The sequence below is a fragment of the Sturnus vulgaris genome, chromosome 32 (assembly GCF_052056855.1).
Source record: "Sturnus vulgaris isolate bStuVul1 chromosome 32, bStuVul1.hap1, whole genome shotgun sequence".
NCBI classification, from domain to species: Eukaryota; Metazoa; Chordata; class Aves; order Passeriformes; family Sturnidae; genus Sturnus; species Sturnus vulgaris.
Window position 1 is genome coordinate 706,964 of NC_142274.1, and position 25,547 is coordinate 732,510.

The following is a 25,547-nucleotide window of genomic DNA, read 5'->3' on the forward strand; positions in this document are numbered from 1 at the left end:
ACTTGTGATTGCTGGGGCAATCAGAGCCTGGGTCAGCACCACCCCACTGTGTGACTGATTGACAGCTCATCCCCAGGTGTCTGGGACATTGATGTCATCCAGCCTCTGACAGCGACCATGGGGACACTGCAGAACCTCATGGAACCATGGGTCAGTTGTGACAATGCGGGCCCAAGGACACCATGGTGACACCATGGAACTTCATGGAACCAAAGAGACCATTGTGACACTCTGGTGCCTCATGGAATCAGGGCGACCAGTGTGAAAATCAGGACCCCTATGGAACCAAGGGTCAGTGATGAAGCTGTGGGGCCCAGAGAACCAAGGAGCCATTGTGACACAGTGGGGCCACATGGAGCCCAGGGACCATGGTGACACTGCAAGAAATTATGGAAGCACAGGGCCAATGTGAAGCAAGGAGAATATTGTGACACTAGAGGGACTCATGGAATCAAGGAGATCATGGTGACACTGTGAGGCCACCATGGAACCAAGGGACCATGTAACAGGTCTGGCTGGTGTCACGATCCACTATTAATACAGAGCAGGGGTCGTGATGGTTTGTTTGATCTCAAACATGCAAACAGGCAAAATGCAGGGGACAAAATCAGTTTATTCAACAACAGCAATGCATTTTTATTAAATGCCAACAACTCAGTTGTGATAGAGGGGAGAGATATAGGAAACAAAGTAGAGAGAGAGAAAAAGAAAAAGAAGGGGATGGGAAAGTAGCTACCAACAGACGAAAGGGACATAGTCACAGGCCAGCCAATAGATGAGTCTTCATCCCTGGGGAGATCTCAAGGGTCTGCTCCAGAGGGTTGCTCTTTTATAGTCCTTCTCCAAAGCGAGTGGCTTCTGGCCAGGAGGTGGGAAGATTTATGGACCATTGTGTGGTGCTGCAGGACAGAGGTGTGGTTGGGCAGTACATGCAGTCTCCAGTTGGTACAACACAATCTCTGGTTGGTGCCACAACAGCACAGTCCAGTGAACACAATACACCAGCACACAGTCACAAGCATCCACCTTGGCCAGGCCAGGAAACCATTGTCCAGAGTCAGCCTGGGTGGGGGTCCTCGAGGTCTCCTTGTGATGGTTGGGAGGCAAAATCGAGGGGAACTTGGGACCGACCCTTACACCACCCCGTGACTCACGATCATCATCAAGAGCTCTCCTTTGTAGAGTTGTGGTGAAGTCTTCAGTTGTGGCGTCTTCAGGACTTGTTCAAGTTGGTAGCATATCCCAGAAAACAGAGACACAAAAATAGGGGAAAAAAAAAGAAGGAAAGGAGAAAGAAAAGGAGAAAAAGAGGAAAACAAAGCAAATCAATTATATTCAATTTTTGATTGCTAACAGTTTTAAACAACTTGTTCAATTCTTTAATTTTTCAATTTTTTATTAGAAATAAATCAATCTTTCATTACAAAAAAGTAAATTTTTGATTAAACAATTTTAATTACAATTAAAAGATAATCAATTTTAGTTAAAAATCATATTTTATCCTATTTAGAATTTTGTTTCAATAACCCTAGGGATGTCAACAGTGACCAATCTGGATACATCTATCACAGATGACAATTGTGCTAACCATTTCATTATTCTCCAACTCATAATGTATAGGATTGCTGATGAAACAAAACCAATTAAAACCAAAATCAAGAGAACAATGATGGGATGACACAATTTGTTCAGGACACCTGTAGCAGTAGGTGACCACACAAATAGAGTATCCCAGCACCTGTGTTCAGCATCTGTCTTTACCCTTTCCAAAACACGATGTATTTTTTCCACATTGTGATGAACAGCTATTAGAGTTTTCTGTCCGTTTTTCTTGATCTTCTCAAAAATTTCGATCAGATCTTGGTGGAGCAACAACTGCTTCACCAGAGAGAGGATCATTCCAATTGGAGTGGGCAGTAGATGGTGGATCAGTGTGTGATTTGACTGCAAAACATGGTGAGAAGTAACTGGGGCTACATAGGAAAAATCACATCCTGAAATCCTAGTAAAGTTGCAGACACAAAAGTTTGAATTATTTTTAGTATTCACTACTAAATTTTCTATGAAAACACTATCACAAGCAGTTCTAAAGCATGCACATCCATTGCCTACATATACCAGTACTGTTTCAGGAATCTCGTTTGGATGAATTTCAAAATTGCAAACATTCTGTTCTGTGTCCAAGCAGATATCTTGAGCTCAGATTGCATTACTTTCACAGATAAACCCTTGTTGTTCCAGGACAATGCAAGTTTCCAAATTGACAGTTTGCCATTTCTCACCAATTTGATGGGCCCATTCCCTGTGCTCGAAAGGATAGAGAATAGCTCCATCATGGTTCAACCCTAATGCAATGATGGGGAATATTGAATGCACTGAAGCATTGTGTATCGTCAGTACAAAGGCTGTGGCTGTGTTTGTGCTGGGGTCATAGGTGAAATTTATTAAGTTCCACCAGGATTGGAATTCTTTTTCAAAATCAGTGGCACAGTCCCAGACTATTTTTCGAATTTCAGTGGGAAAAATGCCTTCCTCACCTTCTCTTATAATTGAAGCAGCAACCAACTGCATCCACAACTGGGCCTGGATACAGCTGAGAGCCAGAGAGATGTTATTTTGTGTAGCACAAATTGCATCGATTATCAATTTGTGGTCATTCACATTTACCTTTTCCCAGTTTGGCAATATGTTTGATAACAACCACTGTTGGGTTCCCAAAGCTGTTAAGGATGATTGCAGGGGCTGCTGTAATTTGGTTACATCTCCAGCTGTGGTAGCCACTTTATTCATTAGTACTTCTGAATCGATGCTATTCAAAATTCCCAATCCTGTTCCCACAACACCGGTTATGTCTCTTGCCACTCGTTTTTTAGAAGGATTCTGTTTTCGTAACCAGGTTGTCCATCCATGAAAAGAAGTCTGCAGAAAGGGTGAACAACCTGGCTGAACTTCTGGGACATTATTTTGCATCAGCAATTTGATTTGTTTGAGAGACCATGCCGGATTAAACAATATTTGTTGTTGGCCAGTTTTTCTAATTACATATGGTCCAAATTGAAAAATCGTAGGACTCAACACAACCGGTGGTTGGGTGGTAGGTGTTACAACATTAACATCAAGTTCCCCCCAGTATTTTGTATTGTTTTTACCACACATGATTTTATAGGAAAATTGTACAGCAGTTAAGTTTAGCCAACAATTCTAATTTTGAATTTCACAATATAAAACATGGCCATAAAGTCCTGTGCCATAACTGTATACAGGTTCGGTGAGGGATCCAGCCACTAATTTACAAGTTATTGTGACATCATCACGTTGTCACCATGAAAGGAGGAAAAAACTTGGTTTTGTTATCTAACACTAAGGGGGTGCTTCTTCGTGTCCCTCGGTGTTCTTCTGTGAAAAGTAAACACAACAGAGTCTGCCTCCAGGAGGCAGGAGATTAAAATGATGGAACCATCCAGCGTGTAGTGCAGACTGGAATTCTGTTAACTTCCCAATCATTTTGCTGCTGAAAAGGAAGCCACTCTGTACCTCCTTTAAACACAGCATAGGAGTCAGTGTAGATGTAAACAAGAGAGGTATTCTGTACCTCAAGTTGGAAAACACTCCAAACAACTGTCAGCTCCCCAGCCTGAGAGCTGCCTTCTCCCTCAGGAATAATTCGTTCACCAGCAGAAGTGGGGAGGGCTACTGCCCTGTATTTCCACACCTTTCCCTCTCGTTTGGCAAAAGCATCAGTGAACCAAGAATTTGCTGATTGTTCAGGGGAGAAAGGAGTGGCCACTTTAATTACCAAGGCAGGTTTGTCATGGCTATTAGCCAAGCTCTCAGTTTCTTGTATTGCCAGATTTTTTACAGCTCTTTCTATCACTGAGAAGATGTTACAGTCATGTTCTATCTGGGCATACCACTGCCTAACTGAGGATCTCTGGGCCTCCACGTGAGGTGGAGGGGTCTCAATAGTGACTGTGATGTGTTTTCTCCAGAACACTGATAATTCTAGAGCTTGCTGGAGCTCTTTCCTGGATTCAGGCAATTTAATTTGATCCAGGGAGGTTAGAGTATCAGGTGGAATACATGTCATACCTCCTTTCCACCAAATTCCCAAAAACTTCACCTCCTGAGAAGGTTTTTGAATTTTCTCTGTGGGAATTTGTAAGTCAAGGCTTTCCAGATGAGAGATTATTTTTTGTTGGGTGTCCCCCACTACTTTTATTTCATCCCTTCCCACCAGAATATCATCAATGTATTGATAGACATCTGTATTGTCATATTTGGGTATCTTTTCTAATTCCTGGGCTAAAGCGTGGTGAGCCAAAGTGGGGGAATATTTATGCCCTTGGGAAAGCCCAGGGCAGGTGAATTGCTTTGGCTCAACTCCCAGAGCCTGTGGAGGAGATTGATTTGGTACATTGTTCAGAACTTGTGGAGAAGTTTGCTCTGGTACACTGCTCAGAACCTGTGGAGAAGGTTGCTCGGGGGTGCATCACTGATATAATCATATTCTATTTTAATCCCAGGTTTCAAGTTGGGGCAGCAGTGTTCCCCACAATTTTTCATCAAAATTAGGTCTTTTTGAGAGTGTATTGGATTAATGTGAATAGCTTCCTTCTCCTGTGTTTCTTTTGGTGTTACACCCTGCTTTGAATTTTTGTCCCATTCTTCTCTTAAGGCAGCTTTTAACAAATTATTTTCATCTCGCAACAAATGATTCTCATTCCTTTCTTGATCTAATTGTTTTTGCAAAATTTGAACAAGATTTTGTAGAGAGTCTATAATTGTTCTTTCCTCATTTCTGCGCTCAGAGCGAGTTTCTATAGCTGCCATAAGACAAGCTCCTAAACTGAGCAGAGCATGGTTTTATTTTTGCCCAGTTTCAACTTTGACTCATGTTGCAAAGAACATATTCTATCAATCACATTTTCCACATTAAACCAATTATTGTTCGCCCATTCCTCCCCACCTTGGGACGGTCTGGCGCTATACTTAGCTAATAGAACATAAAATGCAGCTTTATCTGCTGCAGTGGAATTCTCAGTCATTTTGTGAAGGGATAAGTAAAAACCACAACAGGGAGGTCTATTGCTTAAGTTACCACACACAACGAAACAGCTTTCGCTGTGTGCCCCCCTTCGCTTCCCTGTGCGGGAGAAGAGACCAAACTACTTGGGAGGCACTCCTTAGTTACAAACACCAGGATGTCTCTTCACTGCACCAAGTAGTCAAACACCATAAAACAACAACAACAACAACAATAACAGTGTCCTACCTTTTGCACCAGTAGATCTTTTGTGAAATTCTGACGACAGAGCCCTCGAGTCTGGGGATGCTCCACACCAAGGTGTCTGCAGTCTGTGGGAAATCAGAAAAACCCTCCTTGCTTTCTAGACAGGCTCACCCATTCAAGGTGGCCAGCTAGGTGCGGCTGGAGTAAGACTTCCTTCCCCTGATACAGATTACACACAACCTTGCATCCCTTTCTGTCTGCCAGAATATCCTGTGTGTGACACCAATTTAATGTCATGATCTGCTATTAATACAGAGCGGGGGTTGTGATGGTTTGTTTGATCCCAGAGGTGCAAACAGGCAAAATGCAGGGGAAAAAATCAGCTTATTCAACAACAGCAATGCATTTTTATTAAATGCCAACAACTCAATTGCGATAGAGGGGAGAGATATAGCAAAGAAAGTAGAGAGAGAGAAAAAAGGGGATGGGAAAATTGCTACCAACAGACGAGGCAGACGTCCTCATGGTCCAGCCAATAGGTGAGTCTTCATCCGTGGGGAGATCTCAAGGGTCTTCCCCAGAGGGTCTCTTTTTTATAGTCCTTCTCCAAAGCAAGTGGCTTCTGGCCAAAACGTGGGGAGATTTATGGACCATTGTGAGGGTTGCTCCAATAAACAGGTGTACAGAACCTGCTGCTCCAGCTAGTGCCTGCTCCAGAGCAGTGTACCATGAAGCACAGCGAGCACCTGCACACAGTCCCTTGGCAAGCATCCACCTTGGTCAGGCCAGAAAATCATTGTCCAGAGTCAGCCTGGGTGGGGTCCTCGGGGTCTTCTTGCGACGGTCGGGAGGCAAAAATGAGGGAAACTTGGGAGTGACCCTTACAAGGGGGAGGAGAGAGCCAGTGTGTGCAGCCCTGGGCATGGCCCCGAGAGCAGGGGCCGGGGGACAGGGCCTTTTACAGGGAAGGAGGAGAGGGAACCTCCCAAAGGGGGAGCGACACCTCCTCCGTTCTCAGGCCTGTGAGGTGCCATGGCAAACCAAAGGCCAGGGAGCTGCCTCGGAAGGTGACAGCATCAAAGATCACGGACACACAGCCTGGCAGCAGAGTCACAACAGGTCTTGTTTGATGCTTTCCAGGATTGGGACTAGCCGAGATCGACTCTTGGCTACAACAGAGTCAGACAGCTCTTACTCAAACGACTCTGAGGAGGAAGAGGAGGATGAGGAAACGGACGAGATTATTGCTGCCTTAAACAGGCGGAGGAGGGGAAGGATAGCAAGAAAAGCCCTCAGAGAGCGTAGCCCAATTGCTCACGGCACTAGATCAAAAAGGGAGAGAGACAGAGAACCAGTTTTGCAAGACCCTTTACGACAGGCAGTCGGTAATCAGGGGCCAGTATATGTGAAAGTACCATACTCCCTTATAGAGTTAGAGCAGTGGAAAACTACAGTGGGAAAATATAAAGAGAACCCAAATAAAGTGGCAAAATTGGTGGAGCAGGCCATTAACTCACAAAACCCTGACTGGCCAGACTTAAACTCCATGTTGGATACATTACTCGACCCCACTGAGGGACAAATGGTCAATAAAGCCATCACAACCTCAGTGGAGGGGAGCACAGCCAGTGGATTGCTTCAAGGTACTGTCACTCAGATATTTCCCCTTGAGAATCCTGGGTGGGATCCAAATATACCAGAACATATTGCGAGGCTAAAATGATATCAAAGTCTTGTGGTATATGGGTTAAAACATGGAGTACCTAAAGCTATAAATTGGTCAAAGCTTTATGAAGTAAGACAAAATGATGATGAATCACCATCGGATTTTTTGAACAAGTTAAGAGAAACTGCTATCAAATATACTGATCTAGACCCTGAATCAGCTGATGGTAAAGCACATCTGGTTTTGTTGTTTATGGGCCAGGCCTCAAATGATATAAGAAGGAAGCTGCCAAAGATAGAGGGGTCTGAGATATGGAGAGACTGCTAGAGGTTGCCTGGAAAGTGTTTTGAGATAGAGGTTCAACTGAAAGAGTTAAATCCCAACCTAGTAAGAAGGCAACTCAGGAAAAGTCACCCAACAAAGCTTCCCCTACACAGTAGGACCAGTGTGCATACTGTAGAAAGTGGGGGCATTGGAAAAAGGACTGTCCAGTGTTAAAAGAAAAATCCTCAGTTCCCCAACTCTCAGTAGCACAAACCTCAAGTGGCTCAGGCTCTGAGGGATGGTGACCAAGGGCTATTCCCCCAGCAGAGCCTTTGATTATAACTAAGCTGGGGAAAGTTGACATCAAGTAATTTTTATAGATTCTGGAGCAGCACATTCTATGTTAAATACCTTAGAAGAGAAACTGAGTCACAACACTGTACATGTTATTGGGGTGACTGGGGTAAGGGAAACACAGATTTTCTTCTACCTTTGGAATTCAAATTGGAGAAGCATCAATTCCTTTACATGCCTAACTCACCAAAACCATTGCTGGGGAGAAGAATTGGAAGCTTGGAAGCTTGTAACCAGACTGTGTTTGGTAACTTAAATACGTGTATTTGTAATGTAACTACAATTAGAGACTCTGGTTTTGTGTATAAACACAAACACTTGTAAAAGAAATCTTACAGCATGCAAATCTGCAGCAGCTGGCAGAAAATGCCAAGGCCAAAGCTAAAAAGATCCTAATAACAGTTCAGCATGATGGTAAAGTTCTAAAACAGGGAATGGAACAAATTAGGAGGGCAGGAGAACACCACTGGTGGGAAGTTCCTTTTGGCTGGTTCCCCATGGCCACTGGCATTTTCAACGAGCTGCTGCACCCCATTGTAGCTACACTGTGAATGCAAATTTGTGTGCTTTGGTAGCCACTTGTTGCTGGATGAGGCAGGTGAAACTCTGCTTTGATAACCAGGTGAAAGGAGCAGGGCTGGCCAAGACCCTCATGAAATAATCAGGGGCAAGCCTGGGTTGGCCTCTGTGTTTGCCACCAAGAAGATCTCATGGCTCCACTGTTGGCTGCAACCCAGCAGGTGTTGGGTGGAGGGGACACACGCCATGCCAGACCTTGATGAAAGGGAGGGGAAGACAGGCCAACCAGCCTGCAGTTAGTCTGAACCAACCTGCTCAAGTCAGGGCACCTAGAACTGATTGCCCAGAGCTGCATTCAGCTGGACTTGGACCATCTCCACACATGGAGACTCCACAACTTCTCCAAGCAAATATGTTTGATTGTTTGATTGAAGCAAAAGTTAACATATGGTAGACCATGTAAAACCCCACATATTCCAGGTGAAATTAATTCACATGAAGAGGAAACGTGATTTACAGGGTTATTTAATGGCTCTAAGTTTCACTTTGCAGAAGCTTCAAAAGCTTCAGAGTTACATCGTGCTATCCAGACCCACAGGACTGGACACCCCTGCACATCTGTTCCAGCCTGGAGACTGGGTCTATGTGAAGTGGTGGGACAGTGATCCTCTGCAAGCCAAGTGCAAAGAACAATTTAAAGTCCTGCTGACTACCTTCACTCTAGTCAAAGTTGCTGGCAGAGGACCCTGGATTCACTACTCCAGAATTAAGAAAGCTTCAGCTTCTGAACAACTGTAACAACAAAGACTGGTGGAAATCATCATTTTTCTTCTAGGTCTAATTTCTTTTATATAACATTTGATTGTGTAAGATATTGTTCTTGTTAGAGGTACATTATTATTAGATTTATGTTTACATTTATTATGATGTATGTATTTAGCACTAGGTATTTATTTAATGTTAGGTATTTATTATTATTTGGTCATTTAGCTGTAATTAAAGACTTGTTGTTAGCAATATTTAGAATAGAGACTCGACAAGGTAGAGGCCTTGTCGAGCCTCTAAAGGGGGGAAATGAGGCCTTTAGTTTTAAGTTTTCCTATTCTCCTTGGATGTGCTTTTCTGATGTGCTAGGGTGATGAAGACAAAACAGTCCTATTCCAGTTAAGAACTCAAGGACAGTTTCTCCAGACTTCAGGCCCTAAGCACAAACAACATGGAAACGTGGAGAGTGGGTTCATGCAAATGAACCAAAACCTATAAAAGTGTAAGATTTTGTGACCAACCCCTCCTTTGCTTCCATCTTGGAGCCATCCAGGCAGGGGTCACACCTGTAGCACTCATACTGCTAGGGTGTGGCTTTTGGAGGCCTTTCGTGGCCTCTCAATAAATACCCATTTGATTCCCCTGAACTCTGTGTGTAGCCTCTGTTCCAGCTCCTCAAGGCATCAGAGCAGAGCAGCATTTAGAAGCAGTTTCAGGATTTCTAGGCAGGAAGTGGAGTTGACAGCCATCTGCATCTGTGCTGCTGTGCTGGGAGTCTGGGCACATCTGACTGACAGGGCAGCACTTCAGACTAGAAAAGCCCCGTCTCAAATTTTAGTGGCAGCATCTCCTGACATTTCCCTTCTTGGGAGAGTGTGGAGATTCCTCCCTGGAGTGGAGACTCCCCTCAGGGTCACTGCTTGAGGCTGAGCTAAAGAGATTTGCCCAGGGTCGTTGGTCTGGGGGAGTGACACCCATCTCTACTTAATTCTGCTTTGATCAAATTGCTTCCTAGAGCACTATATTAAAATAGATGTTACAGCTCCTGTACTGTGGAGTAAATAATTTGATTAAGACCTTTGTGTCTAATCATGATCATAATCAATCATATCTCTATGTATATAAATACTTCTGATTTGCCATCTTTAATGCTGAGGGACAAAGTTGTACAAAGGTTCGATTCCACCTGTATAATCCTTTAACATAAATCCTTGACAAAGTCTGGGGCTGGGGTTGGATCCAGGCACTCCCAGGCTCCTCTCACAAAAGGAGTTTAGAAAGCCTGGGGGTCCTGGTTTGGGGCAGCTTGGGGGTGTAATTGGGGTGTTGGGGGTCCTTTCTGCACCTTGTGACCCAACAGGAGCTTCTCTAATAAACTTTGTGTGAACTCCCACTGTGCCCATGACAGGAACCCCTGTGAGTGTCTGTGACATCCCGGCCCTTTGGCAGCCTGGGCACTCCTGGGATGTCACCCTGGAACCCCTGTGAGTGTCTGTGACATCCCAGCCCTTTGGCAGCCTGGGCACTCCTGGGGTGTCACCCTGGAACCCCTGTGAGTGTCTGTGACATCCCAGCCCTTTGGCAGCCTGGGGACTCCTGGGGTGTCACCCTGGAACCCCTGTGAGTGTCTGTGACATCCCAGCCCTTTGGCAGCCTGGGCACTCCTGGGATGTCACCCTGGAACCCCTGTGAGTGTCTGTGACATCCCGGCCCTTTGGCAGCCTGGGCACTCCTGGGATGTCACCCTGGAACCCCTGTGAGTGTCTGTGACATCCCGGCTCTTTGGCAGCCTGGGCACTCCTGGGGTGTCACCCTGGAACCCCTGTGAGTGTCTGTGACATCCCGGCCCTTTGGCAGCCTGGGCACTCCTGGGATGTCACCCTGGAACCCCTGTGAGTGTCTGTGACATCCCGGCTCTTTGGCAGCCTGGGCACTCCTGGGGTGTCACCCTGGAACCCCTGTGAGTGTCGGTGCCCTCACTGTTCTTTAGGAGCACAGGGATGTCCCCACTGGACTCCTGCCACTGCCTGTGACAAATTGGCTCCTTGGCAGGGCAGAGACACCTCTGTTGTCACTCTGGAGCCCTGTGACTGTCACCTCATGACCCTTAGGAAGATTAAGCACCCCTGGGATATCCCCATGGAACCCCTGTGACTGAGTGTGACCAAACAGATCTTTAGGAGCCCAGAGACCCCTCAGATGTCCCCATGGAGCCCCTGAGCCTGCACGTGAGCTCACAGCTCTTGAGCAGCCTGGAAACCCCTGGAATCTGTTCATTCCTGCTCTGCTGAGGATGGATCCTCAGCAACTTGGAGGTTCCCTGATGGATTTTAGTTCTCCAGAGACTTGTTCAGTCTTCAGCTCTTCAGTTCAGGAATTCAGTGACAAAGGCTCATTAATATTGCAAAACACCTTAACAAGACATAGCTCTGGGAATATTTTCATTTTAATGAATTAAATTCTTCTGCTGTTAATTATACAGATTTCAAAAGTGTATTCAAAGAGAATGTATTAGATTTTAAAAAAAACCCAAACTTTTTTTTGGTCCTATTTATTTAATTTTCTTGTTTATAGATTGATATCAGCAATCTCCAGTTGATATTGATCCTGAGCACCTCCTAATGCAGTCTGAATAGATATGAAAATCAACACCTCTAACAGTGGTAAGAGTTTTGCACCCCTGAATTAGTGGTTTGTCTCAGTCTCTTCTGCCTTCACTTAGGGCCAGGATTAAAAAAATATTCAAAGGAAACAGATTTTCTCGTGTTTGGGCTTGGTTGTTTATTAAATCTTATCAAAAAGTACAGAGCGTTCAGCAGCACTTCTAGCCACCTGCTAGAAATGAGCAAAATGGAGCCAGATCCAGCTGCTACAAGGTCTCCTAAAGCTAAGCAGTCCAATATAGAATTAACACCTCTATTATTTATCCTTTTAACCCAATAACTAACTTCCCATGACCCTTGGTGTGACACTAACTGTCCAACCAGAAACTCCTACCTGAAACTCTGAAGAAGGAAGATGAAAAGAAGAAGAAAGAGACACCACCCAAAATCCTCCATCTTGTCCCATACCTATTACTGTATTATAAAAAACCTCAAATTTAACACCCTTCACCATGTGAAAGCACACACTTCTGTTTAAATACACACCTGTGATTTTAACTTTATCACTCAAAGTTAGAAGCCTTCTCCAAGGCCTCAGGTCAAAAGCAGTGTTCTCCAGGGGGTCAGTGCCAGAAAGCACAGAAAGCTCAAAACCCCCAGGTCTCTGGGATCCAGCTAATTTCCACACACAAACTTTAGAATCTGAGGTTCAAAATCAGATTGGTTAGGATGCCTCGATTTACACTGAGGGCAGAGCCCTTGCCTTCTCTCAGAGGAACAATACCAATGTTTTTCACCAGTCCTACACTGGAACAGTAACCACACAGAGTGCCAAACTCTAGAAGCCCCAAAACCTCGTAACACCCACAAAAGCAAGCTATTCCTCTTCTCTCTTGAATGACCAGACTCTCTTGTTCGGGCTGTTCCCAGTCCAAAGCTACCAACCTCCCTGCTGAGGTTCTGTATATTCCTTCCAGATGAACCTGATCGTTTCCTCTTTCTATCCAATAGTTCATCAGATTCACAAATTCCCAAGGATCCAGTCCAAACCACTGAGAGAGGGGGACTCCTATGCTTTTAGCCACAATTTAAAATACCAAACAACTACACTGCAATCCTGACAGTCCAAAAATACGACCCCCCCTTAAATTTTCAAGGGTCAAGGACATACCACTGCAGGAGGGAAATGCCTTTAATTTGTCCTGCAAGGTTTACACCGTCCTTTCACCCTCTGTATTCAAAAACTCTCGTGGCTCAAGCTGAAACCATCTAGTAAGAGCCTGCCTGGATGGCAGGGCTCCTTCAGCTTGGGCTTCAACAGCCACTTCCATCAGCAAAGTACAACAGAGCAGCCAACAACACAGCCCGAGTAACAACACAGGAAACCCAGGGCAGAATTACCGGTTTGCCACAATTATAACGTTTGTCACAAGATGGCAGTATTAAAATACACAATTTCAAATCTAAAAATACACAATGACAGCGGTGGCAGGGACCGGTTAAACCCGAACACCGAGTGTTAGAGGGAATACCGTCCCCAAAACCGGGAATCCCCACACACAACCCGAATCCCAAAGTCAAAATCACTGTGGGGAAGGGTATCTCTTTATAAAGGGACAAAGTATTCACCTCTTTTCAACACAGCACACAGCATGCAGCAATTTTAAACGTTCACCAAAATTGCTTCGCCCTTCTCCAGCCATTTCGGTCTCCTGAAAATGAAAACGCGGATCCGAGCTCCCACTTGTCTTGTACTAAATGCATCTCACCAGTCACACACACAGACACTCACACAGTCAGGACACAGTCAAAATAATAACGATTAAAATAGCAACAACAAAAATAGCAGCAATAAACAAGGGTTTGTCCAGTTCATCCCCAGAACTGCTGGCGGGTCCCCTGACCCAACAAACCCTTTCTCCGGCCACTGCACCCTCCTGATGCTTGCAAGCAAAACTGCACAGCTTGAGCTGAGCACACAACGTCTTCTGTGACTTATCAGCTGCCTTTTAGCTATGTGTGCGTCTTACAGGCTACCCCACATAATTTCAAACACACTGTTTTGTCTGCAGTGCAGCAACAGGTCTTGTCTATCCCTGTGATGAGCAGCCGGGGAGCAGAGATCCCTCCAGGAAGGTCCCGGCAGTGCCAGAGATGTCCCCAGCCCGGGCTGTTCTCACAGACAAACAGAGGAGTCCTGCCACGGTCACCAAATTGATGCAGAGACAAAAACTCTCTAACCAGTTAAAGTTAGAAAGTGATATGGTTATTACCACACTGGGCACACCCGGGAGAAATCTCCCACAGGGATGTGCGAAGTGCACAGGGCTCTTGCCTTCTTTTATCCACAAAAGTCTTGCATATTCATACCAAATACACATATACATATGCCTTACCTAACCCCATCTAGCCCCACTTCATATTAAAATTCGTTCAAAGTCCTTTTACTCTTGCACAGTTGCTTCCCTCAAGTGGGTTGCTGGGTGTTTGAAATGGGTCAATGGTTTCCTAATGATGAAGTCAGGGAGTCTTCCTTGCCTTCAGCTTTTCATCTTTGTCTTGTTGGTAGGTTCTCGGGCCCCTTGGCCATAGTTCAAGCTTCCATCCTGGTTCTGGCTGGTTTCAGGGTCCAGATGCAGTTATGGTTCCTTGACTTCAACAATATCCCAACCACCTGTGTTGACACAACAAAATCAAGTGAGTGATTTATTGTCTTTGCTCTACTGGCTCAGCCACTTTCTACATTGCTTCTACTCTAATAATTATATGTATAGCTTCTATCCCTCAGCTAAGCTCTTAATCCTTTGATTTTTGCTTCAACAGAACATTAAAACCTATTCTTGAAAAACAAAAGGGGGAGTTGGAATGCCCACTTGTTAGATAGGTTAGCAAAAGCCCTGTACGTTCTCAGCTTTCTGAATGGAGATGAAGCTGGCCAAACAGCACACAAAAGGCAATATTCTTTTGATACAAAGGCTCATCCCAGGCCTCTGATGATGGTAAAGGACCCGGTAACAAGGCAGTGGACAGGACCTGTAGACTTGTTGGGGTGGGGAAAGTGATTGTGCTTGTGTCTCCACAGGTCACCACATGAAATGAGTTCCTTTGTGGTGTGTGTGACCATTTGTTGCATCATCCTGATTGGCAAAAACACTGTGAGTGTCTTACCCCCTATACTGGATGGCACAAACGTATGGATCACCCCTGCAAATGCTGCTCACACCGATACTGTGTGCATCTCTGTGACAACCCCTGGTGATCCCTTCCACACGTGCTTGGTGGGGATGTCCACTGGCCAGAAGCGTTTTGGTAAGCTGTATGAGAGCGTGCAGCAAAACTGCACAGCCCCAGGTATATTGCAGCCCAGGTGGTGGAGCCAGGACACCTGGCAAAAGACCACAGGATGGGATGGGACGTGGTACAAGGATCTGAGAAGGATGCACGACTTTCCAGCTTTGCTCTCCCAGCCACAGGAACCAGATACACCAGGGACTTTGTCTGCTTAATACCAGCAATTGGTACTGCTCAGGCTTTGGCTTCTTTAAATAAGCTTGGCTGCTGGCTTGCAAAGGAAGCTAATACCACTAGTGCTGCTCTTTCAGCAATGCTAATTGATGTTAAATTGGTGTGACATGCAACACTGCCAGAGCAGCCATTGATTTCATGCTGTTGGCTCAAGGCCATGGGTACAAAGATTTTGATGGATGTGCTGCATGAACTGAAGGGATCATTCAGAGTCCATTCACAAGAGTATTGGTAACCTTGAGCTGTTCACTAAACAGCCACAGCAACATGATGAGGGTGATTGGTGGGGGCTGTCTTCATGTCTCAAACACCTCAGCTTCGGGACACTACTTAAACATTTATTAACGTGTGGCATAGTTATCCTTGGTGTTTTCTTAATGATTGTGATATGCATCCCATGTATTTTATCTTGTGTGGCACAAATGATCAATAATAGCCTTAATGAGATAATGGCTTTGTTGGCACAAACAGTTTTAGCTGTGCAATACACAAAGAAGGGAGAAATATTACCAATAAGCAAAACTTTAACAAAAGGAAGGCCTTGTAAAGTCATGGCTCAGGCCTGTTACTTCAGCTAAGTAGAAAAGGACTGTGGGAAAGAGACTCAACTGAATTAGGGGTAGAAAATCATGTTACATAAACCTTGCGTGTTCTTATCATGGTGTGGGGTGGTTGGTTGAATTATGTTTGTTATGTTTTAGAACAGTGTAACTGATAATGGCTAATTGCTTAAAAAGGTCTGGTTCTTGCAATAAAGCTTCTCTTTTTTGTACATACCTGAGGACTCTGTTTCACTACAGACCCTCCCCCACATCAGCCCAAAGCTCTACTTTGACCAAGTGGGGCCTCATGGCACACAGGTGCCACTGGGACATTGCCAGGCCTAGTGGAAACAAGGCTCCATTATTGCATAGCAAGGCCTCATGGCACCCAGGAGAGCACAGTGACACAATGGGATCTCATGGAACAGTGTCCATTGTGACACAGCAGGGCCTGATGGCACCCAGGAGAGCACTGTGACACAATGGGATCTCATGGAACAGTGTCCATTGTGACACAGCAGGGCCTGATGGCACCCAGGAGAGCACTGTGACACAATGGGATCTCATGGAACAGTGTCCATTGTGACACAGCAGGGCCTCAGGGCACTCAGGAGAGCACTGTGACACAATGGGATCTCTTGGAACAGTGTCCATTGTGACACAGCAGGGCCTGATGGCACCCAGGAGAGCACTGTGACACAATGGGATCTCTTGGAACAGTGTCCATTGTGACACAGCAGGGCCTGATGGCACCCATGTGCCATTGGGACTATGCCAAGGCTCGTGCAAGCAAGGCTCCACTGTGACAATGAACAGCCTCATGGCACCCAGGAGACCATTGTGGCACAATGGATTCTCATGGAACCAAGAATCCATTGGGACAAACCGTGGCCTGATGGAAACCTGGTGCCACTGGGACATCTCCAGCCTTGGAGGAAGCAAATGTCCATTGTGACACAGCACAGCTTTGTGAATCACAGGAGAGCACAGTGACACCATGGAATCTTGGGGAGCCAAGTGTCAATTGTAAACACAGTGGGGACTCACAAAACCCAGGAGACCATTGTGACACCGTGGAATTGCATGGAAGCAAATGTCCATTGTTTCATGTTTCATGTTGCGGCCTCATAGAGCGCTGGAGACCATTGTGACAGAATAGAAAAATGTGGAGCAAAGGCTCCTGTAAGAGTCAGTCTGGAGTTCCCTCATTTCCCTCACAACCGTCACGAGGATAGAGGCTGTCCCAAGGACCCCCACCCGCTTCTGGACAGGAGTTCTGGCCTGGCCGAGGTGGATGCTGGCCAAGGGACTGTTTGCTGCTGCTCTGTGCTTGCTGTGCTGTCCACAGTACAGAGCCTTTGAACAGGTACTGCACCTACAGCTGCTTCTCAGAACACCACTGCATGTTCTGTCTCGAGCACCTCACAATGGCCCATAAATCTCCCAGCTCTTGGCCAGACTCCACTTGCTTTGGAAAAGGACTATAAGAAAGCGACCCTCTGGAGAAGCCTTTGAGATCTCCCCACAGAAGGCGAGTCTATTGGCTGGGACCACGAGGACACTGGAGTCTATTGGGCCAGACCACGAGGACATCGGTCCCGTCTGTTGGTAGCTATTCCCTATTCCCCTCTTTGTCTCTCTCTCTCTCTTTACTTTGTTTCCTTTAACTCTCCCTCTATTGCAAAACTGAGTTGTTGGCACTCAATAAAAGTGCATTTCTGCTTTGAGCAAACTGACTTGTCCCCTGTTGTTGTCTTTTGCACCTTTGAGATCAAAAACGAACCATCATGAATCTCGGATGTATTAAAGGAGGATCGTGACACCAACCCAGACTATACTGTGACTCTAGAAGATGGGTGGATGTGTAACTTAACTTGAAAATATTAATAAAATCATTATTATCATAAATACCTTTATTATTTTTATTATAATTATTTACTACTACTTCTATTTCTTCCACTCCTCCTCTTCTTCTTCTTCTTCTTCTTCTTCTCCTCTATATTATTCTCCTTATGTCTATACTTAAAATTATTATTACAATTACTACTACTGCTATTTCCTCATCTTAGTATTTCTCTTCTTCTTCTTCCTATTATTATTTTCTTATTATTATAACTGTTTCTTCTTATGTGCTTCTTGTTCCTCTACTTCTACTTGTACTTCTACTTCTACTTCTTATTTATTCTTGTATTATTATTCTTATTCTAAATTCCTATTGTTTTTCCTATTCTCATTCTAATTCTTCATATCATTCTTTCTGTTTCTTTTTTTCTTATTCTAACTCCTTTTCCTTAGCCCTGCTCCTGGGGCAGTGGAGCCAGGCAGGGGCAGGGCAGAGTCTGCACAGCCCCCGCAGTGCCCGCCGCAGCCGGGATCGATGTTTCTTGATGGGGGCCGGCGCTTCCAGACGGGCAGGGGAGGCACAGCACGGGCCTGGGGAGCTCGGCTCAGGTGGGCCCGGCTCAACCCAGGCCTGGCAAAGGGCAGCCAAGGGGAACCCACCTGCTGACAGACCTGCCCATCTGTGCTCTCTCTCTCTGCCCACTCTTCACACAGCTCGAGGATGCTCACTCCATCCCCCTCATCCTCTTCTGCTGGGGAGAGCTCCTGCCCAGTGCACGCTTCCTCATGGCACTCTTGATGGTACATGCTGGTTTCTGTGGGGGACAGCTCCTGCTCAATGCAGGCTTCCCCTTGGGATCCCTCATGGCAGCTGTTGCTAAGGTTGTTGCATGGTAGCAGGCCTGAGCCGTCGCCTCCTCCCTGCCCCTGCCCGCTGAGGGCCTGCTCTTCCAGCCTGCTGGGCATGGGGCTGGCTGCTTTGGAGTTGGGCTTCCCCCTTTCCTCCTCCATGTGCAGTGCAGAACGTCTGGCACACAGAGATCCCGGGAGCTGCTTCCTCCTGAGCCAGTGGCACTCCTGGCACGGGGCAGCGCAGGGCCCTGTGCCCCGTATATACCCCTGCAGGGCAGGGCTGTGCCATGTCACCAGGACAACAGAATGTCCCTCATCACCCAGGAACCCGATAGAACGGCCCTGTGTCACAAAGGGCCAAGCCCAGCAGCCCTTCAGCAGCCCAAGCCCCTGGAAGTGGCATGGAGCAGCAGCCAGACTGGAGGGCTTCCAGCCCCTTGTTCTGATCCACTGATTCCAATGATGATAAATGGCTCTGCCTCGATTAGGATGCAAATGAGACCATGTGCCAAAGTCAATAGGATGGGTTTTACTGAAGAGTAAATGAGGGAAAGACAGAATGACAAAGAGAGAAAAATAGGCATGGAATAGAGGTGGGAGGAGAGAAAGAGAGTGTCAGAGCCAGATTAAGTAGTAAGCCTCACCACTCTGTGGATCCCAATGGCTTCCTGTGGATGCTCTACATCTCTGTCTTCTTGGTGCTCAGGGTCCCCCACAAACATGGAGTTCAGGGGGTCCATACACACTTGGGCCAGGGGGGAAGGCCCAGGTACCTCCCCTGGCAGGGTCAAGTCTGACACAGGCTCTGGCAGCAGCCTCGGGCTCTGCTGCATCCCTTTGCATCAGGAGCAGTGCTCTGCTGCAAGGCCTCAGCAGTGAGTCTGGGCAGCGCTTTGGGGCTCTTGGATGGATTCTGGCACCTCCTCAGCTGCCCCTCACGGGAATGTGCCGTGGATGTGGCCTTCTTGGGGTGGGGATGTTCCAGCTGAGCCGGTTTGTGTGAGGGAGGATGGGTGTTCACTGCCTGTGAGCAGAGGCTCCACCACAGCCCCAGAACTCTCCTCCTCCCTCACAGGACTTGTGTTCCACACCCCTCACCAGCCTTGTTGCCCTTCTCTGGACACACTCCAGCCCCTCCCTGTCCTTCCTAAATTGGGGTGCCCAGAACTGGGCTCAGCATGTGAGGTTCTGTCCAACCAGTGCTGATTGCAGGGGAAGAATCACTTCCCTGCTCTTATTGGCCACACCATTCCTGATCCATAGGAGTCCTAGGGTTTGGATGAGGGAAATGCTGGGAAGGAAGTGGGGACAAAATGTTATTGATTGTCAGCCTTGAAGGGTCTTGATTGTCATATCTATTCAGACTGCATTAGATGGTGCTGGGGGCCAATATCAATTAGACGTGGCTCTTATCAATCTATAAACAGGAAAAGAAAACAGAACAAAGGAGTTCTCTCTGCATTTTTTTCATTATCATATACTCATTTTAAATGGACTTCTGAAATCTATCTAATTAACCACAGAAGAATTGAAACTTCAGTTATTCCCAGGGGCTTTTCTTGTTTAGGTGTTTTGAACAAATGTTTATGAGAATTTGTCTCTGGATTTCTCAGCTGAAGAGCTCAAGAAAGAAGAGGTCTCTGGAGTAGGAAAATTCATCAGCATCTTCCAAGTGTGGGAGGATCCATCCTCATCAGAGCAGGAATGAACAGAAATGGGCACAGCTTTCTGGCTGCCCCAGCTCTGGGATGGACCCTGGGCCTGGAGCAGGAGCAGCTCTGGAGGGCCCCAAGGCCAGGGCTGTTGTGCTGGCCTGGGCAGATGGGATGGCAGGAGGGGCTGCAGAGCTCTCAGGAGCTCAGGGAGAGGGGAGCAGGGCACACAGGGAGCCTCCTTTTGCCTTGGCCAAGCACCTTCCCCCATGGCTGGGGCTGAGTCCTCTCTGAGCTGCAGCTGCTGCTGTGCCCTTGGCAGGGGCTGAGGCCGTGGGGCCACTGCCCAGAGCCCCCTGGCCTGAGCAGAGCTGTGGGGCCAGAGCCGGCTGGGCTGTGCTGGGGAGAGGCCCTTGGTGCTGCACAGAGCTCAGGGCAGCTGGCACAGCTTGCAGGGAGCTGGGCTGGCCTGAGAGAGCCTGCCAGAGAAAGCAGCAGTGTCCATGTCAGCCTGGCTGAGCGGGCAGGGGCAGGACTCAGCCCAGGCCTTGTGGGGCAGGGCCAGCGCCTGGGGAAGGCATTGCAAACAGGCAAGTGGCCCAGAGAGGAGGCTGCTCTGTGCCCTTGGTGGCATGCACAGAGCAGGGAGGGGGTCCAGGACATTTGTCACTGCCAGCCTCTGTCCCCAGCCCTTGCCAGCCCTGGCTGCTGAGCCCAGGTTTGCCCTGGGCTGAGTTTGGCTGTGGCCCAGCTCCATCCTCCTGCAGGGCTCAGGGCTTGTTCCCAGCCATGGCCAGCCCTGCCCGGCCTCTGTGCTGGCCCAGAGCCCGGCAGAGCCCGGGGCAGGGCTGTCAGTGCAGGCCCACAGGTGCCACGGGCTGTGCAGGAGCTGGCAGAGGCTGCCCAGCAGGGAGGCCATGGGGCACAGAGCCCCAGGGCTGCTGTGGGCACCACGGCTGCACCTCCAGCTCCATAGGAGATGGGACAGATTGGAGCAGGGACAAATAATCCCTGCTGGATTCTTTAGTGTGTTTGCTTATACAGGTGATGTCCATCCACATGTCGAGGAGGTGTTTTGTGTCAGATAACACTGGCAGAGTGATAAGTATAATATTATTCATCTGAAAAATTGTTCATGCATAATACACAATGAGGAAAATAAAGACACATATAATCAGAAGAGCACCTGACTTTTGCAGATGATGAGAGAGTCATTGATCTTCCAGTAGTCAAACCTGTTTAAATACTTTCTCCAGGGCTTCCTTGAGATGAGAGGTGACCACCAGAGGCCATGGGAAGCCAGAACTCTATGCCATAGCAGCCTTTGACTGGGACTAACCCTTGCATATAGGGAATTGTTCAGGGGGAGTATGAATTTTGGCTGTGGGCACCTGGAAAGAGGGATGGTTCGTTTCCACAGGAAGGAAAGCTCAAAGCCCCAGTGGTCCGGAGACTGATGAGAGGCCGACCTCAACATTCCAAGGTTAGCTGGATCTTTCAGGTGGCCCCTGGGAGGCCAAACCAGCCATATCTGTTTCATCTCACCTTGGTTCCATGAGGCCCCACAGTGTCACAATGGTCTCCACAGGAAGGAAACCACAGAGCCCCAGTGTTTCAGGGGCTGATGGGCAGCAGGCACCAGATGCCAAGGCCTGGCAGACCTGTCTGTCCTGGCAGCTTTGTCTGGGAGCAGTCCCTGCATATACAGAATTTTGAATGTGGAATCCTAATTTCAGCAATTTGTGCCTGGAGGAGAAGGCTGTTCTTTTCCACAGAAAGGAAAGCACACAGCCCCTGTGTTTGGAAGGCAGGGGAGAGCCAGCCCTCAGGAGGCTAAGGCCAGTTAGACCTGTCTGTAATGGCAGCTTTTGTGTAGGAGCAATCTTTGGATGTAGGACTTTTGAAGGTGGAATCCCAGTTTTGGCCATGGGCAAATGGAGAAGGATGGTTCTTTTCCACTGGAAGGAAAGCATAGAGCCCCGGTATTTCAGGGGCAGATGAGCAGTAGCCACCAGAGGCCAAGACCAGCCAGACCCATCTGTCCTGGTATCTTTTGTCTTAGAACAATCCTTGATTACATAGAATTTTGGAGGCAGAATCCCAATTTCAGCCATGAGTACTTGGGGAAGGATGGTTCTTTTCCACTGGAAGGAAAGCAAGGAGCCCCAGTGTCTCAGGGCAGATTAGAGGCGACCACCAGAGGCCAAGGCCAGCCAGGCCTGTCTGTCCTGGCAGCTTTTGTTTGGGAGAAACCCTTGCACATAAGGAATTTTGGAGCAGAAATACCAATTTTGGCCTTGGGTGTCTGTTCAGGAGAGACAGTTCTTTTCCATAGGAAGGAAAGCACAGAGCCCCAGTGTTTGAGGGCAGGTGAGACCCAGCTCTCAGGAATACAGGGGCAGCCAGACTTGCTGGTAATGACTGCTTTTGTCTGAGAGCAATCCCTGGATATTGGAAATTTGGGAGAGGGAATCCCATTTTGGCCATGGATGCTTGAGTGAGAAGGACAGTTCTTTTCCATCTGAAGGAAAGCCCAGAGCCCCAGTGTTTCAGGGACACATGAGAAGAGACCCTTGACCTGCCAAGGGCACTGGACCAGTCAGGCCAAGTCAACCTTTTACCTTTTTCCTTGGTTCCATTGGACCCTGCAATGTCACAATGGTCCCTTTCTTCCATGATCCCTTGCAGTATCAAAATGGTTTCCTTGGTTCCATGGGACTGGACAATGACACGATGGCCCCTTGGTTCCATGAGGCCCCACAGTGTCACAATGGTCTCTGTGATTCCATGCAGTCCTGCAGTGTCACAAGGGTCCCTTGGTTCCATTGGGCTCCTCAGGATTACAGTGGCCCTGTGGCTGCACAAGGCTGAGCTGTGTCACACTGGTCCCTGGTTTCCATGGGGCCCCACAGTGTGACAACTATCCCTTGCTTCCATGGGGCCTTGCAGTGTCACAATGGTCTCCTTGCTTCCACAGGGTTCTGCAGAGCCCCTTAAATCAACGAGGCCTTGTGTCCCTGTGGTCTCCAGTATTCCATGAAACCCCACGATGTCACATTCAACCTTTGGTTCCATGGGGTCCAGCACTGTCACATGAACCCTTAGGTCCATGGGCCCTGCAGTGTCACAATGGACTCCTTGGTTCCGTAGGGCCACAAAGTGTCACAATGGCCCCTGTGTTCAATGAGGCCTGTTGTGTCACAGTAGTCCCCATGATTCCGTAAGGCTCTGCAATGTCACAATAGACCATTGGTTCCATGAGACCCCACAGGGTCATAGTGGACCTTTGGTCCCATTGAACCCCACAGTGTCACTCTGGTTCTCATTGGTTTCACAAGGCCTTGAAGTGCCACAATGGCCCTCTGCTTACACAAGGCCACAAGCTTTTAAAATGGCTTCCATGCTTTCATGAGGCCCTGCTGTGTCACAATGGACCCTTGGCTCTGCAGTGTCAGAATGCCCCCTTGGTCCCTTGGTTCCATGAGTCCCTGAAGTGCCACAATGCTCCTTAGGTTAGCTGAAGCCTCAAAGTGTCATCATGGTCTCCATGGTGCCATGAGGCCTTGCAATGTCAAAATGGACATTTGGTTCCATGAAGTCCCACCGACACTATTGGGCCCCTGGTTCAAAAGGCCTGGAACAATCAGAATGGCCCCTTTCTTTCATGGGACACGGTCCCTTGCATTCCTGAAACACATCCAGGTTTGCTCAGCATCAGAGACACCTTTCCCTTGCTTGTCCCCACCTGTCATCACTGCCTTCAGTGTTGTGCTGTAACTGGAACCTGGGGACACTTTCTCAGTTGTGACCCTCATTGGGACCCATTAAAACTTCAAGAAACTTCAGTGTTTCAATCTTTGAGTTCTTTGAGTTCTTGAGAAGTTTTTTGAACACGCTCTGAGGGACTGAGTCTGATGCAAACACCACCAAAGCCCTGAGAGGGTCATTAAAATGCTTGTGCTGTGTCTGTGCTGCTGAACTGCGCCGGGCTCCTGGCCCAGAGGCAGCTCCTGGCAACCAAGAAGAGCTTTAAAAACACATTTCTCTTCATGAGCAGCTCTTCTCCCAGCCCACTGCAGCCACCCCAGGCACAGCACAGAGACACAGAGAGCTTCAGTCTGTCAGGGCTGGGAAGATGCTCAGAAGTGACTGGGGCAGAATCACTCCCAGCCCTTGACACAGGAAGCCTCTGGCTGCAGGACAATGCAGCTGCAGCTCCTGCAGTGATCTCCTAAAGCTGGAACATCCCAATGCCTGCAGACTGTGTGAGTACATTCTCTGATGATCTCTTGTGTAGAGCAGCCAGGGGTGCCCAGGGCTGTGGTGCAGAGCAGGGTCCTGCAGCCCAGGGCGCTGTGCTGGGGCAGGGACTCTGCTGCCTGCCAGGGACAGCTCTCAGCCAGCCCTGGCAGCTGCTCCCAGCACTGGGGGACAAGGTCGGGGTGGAAGGAGACAGCTGGTAATGCTTGGAAGTGTTGTCCTTGTGTGGTGAAGATGCTGCATTGTTCAGGACTGCTCCCAGCATGACATTTAACTCCAGAACATTTCCAGGTAGATTATATAGGGAGCACAGCTAGACAGGGGCTGCAAAAAACGGAAAACCCAGGTTTTTAAATCGACTGTTCTTGGTTCTTTCGATGGGAAATTGCATACTGATATTCGCCTCTCAGTTCAGATGGAGAAAAATAGAAAAAAAAATCTCTCCAATCTTAATAAAGCAGGCAGTCACAGAAATCAGCACAAGGTCCCTTACAGTCAGCATCAGTGTTGCATTTCCAGCCTCCTCAGGGTTGTTCGGGTGTTGCCATCAGAGTCTGCAGAGGCAGAGCTGGCCCTGGGCAGTGTCCTGTGCTGGGAGGGGTCTGCAGGGCAGAGCTGAGACCCCAGGGCTGAGCTGGGCTCTGGCAGCAATGGCAGGGCCCAGCCCTGGGCACAGGGAAGCAGCTGCTGGCAGGGACAGGTCCAGGCACAGAGCCCTGGGCAGGCAGTGGGGGAAAGTGCCACCAAGCTGGGCTGGGATATTGAAAGTCCTCTCTAAACTGAACTATTTCATGATTACTTTTCTTACAGATCCCCATGGCAAGACACAGGAAATGTCCAACAGCAGCTCCATCAGCCACTTCCTCCTGCTGCCATTGGCAGACTCGCAGCAGCTGCAGCTCCTGCACTTCTGCCTCTTCCTGGCCATCTCCCTGGCTGCCCTCCTGGCCAATGGCCTCATCATCAGCGCCATAGCCTGTGGCCACCACCTGCACACCCCCATGTTCTTCTTCCTGCTCAACCTGGCCCTCACTGACCTGGGCTCCATCTGCACCACTGTCCCCAAAGCCATGCACAATTCCCTCTGGGACACCAGACACATCTCCTATGATGGATGTGCTGCACAACTCTTTTTCTTTATGTTCTTCATTGGAACAGACTATTTCCTCCTGACCATCATGTGCTACGACCGCTACGTGTCCATCTGCAAACCCCTGCACTACGGGACCCTCCTGGGCAGCAGAGCTTGTGCCCACATGGCAGCAGCTGCCTGGGCCAGTGGCTTTCTCAATGCTCTGCTGCACACAGCCAATACATTTTCCCTGCCCCTGTGCCATGGCAATGCCCTGGGCCAGTTCTTCTGTGAAATCCCACATATCCTCAAGCTCTCCTGCTCACACTCCAACCTCAGAGAACATGGGCTCATTGTGTTTAGTCTCTGTTTTGTATTGTGCTGTTTTGTGTTCATTGTTT